The sequence below is a fragment of the Bemisia tabaci genome, unplaced genomic scaffold (genome assembly GCF_918797505.1).
Source record: "Bemisia tabaci unplaced genomic scaffold, PGI_BMITA_v3".
NCBI lineage: Eukaryota > Metazoa > Arthropoda > Insecta > Hemiptera > Aleyrodidae > Bemisia > Bemisia tabaci.
Window position 1 is genome coordinate 105,955 of NW_027311758.1, and position 323 is coordinate 106,277.

Consider the following 323-nt stretch of genomic DNA (forward strand, 5'->3'; position numbering starts at 1 on the left):
TATTTTTCAGTCATTTAGTCTCATATCTCGTATTTCCATGATAGTGTAAAATTGAGAATGTGCAAGAGCATGTTTCAAAAATCCCACCCCCCCCCCCCCCCCCCTCCCTGCAATGGAGATGTTGCATGTGTGAGGGATTTGCGATTTGACTGCTGTTTCTTATGTAAAAGTTCGCGAGAAACACAATGGTGCCACTGGTTTTCTCTGAAATCAACTCCCAAGCGCAAAAAAAGCTCTCAAAATGAGGCCAAAATGGAGGGGATATCCCGCCCTACCCTAAGAGTCCACCTCTACATCAAAACAAACTCTCTATGCAAAGATAG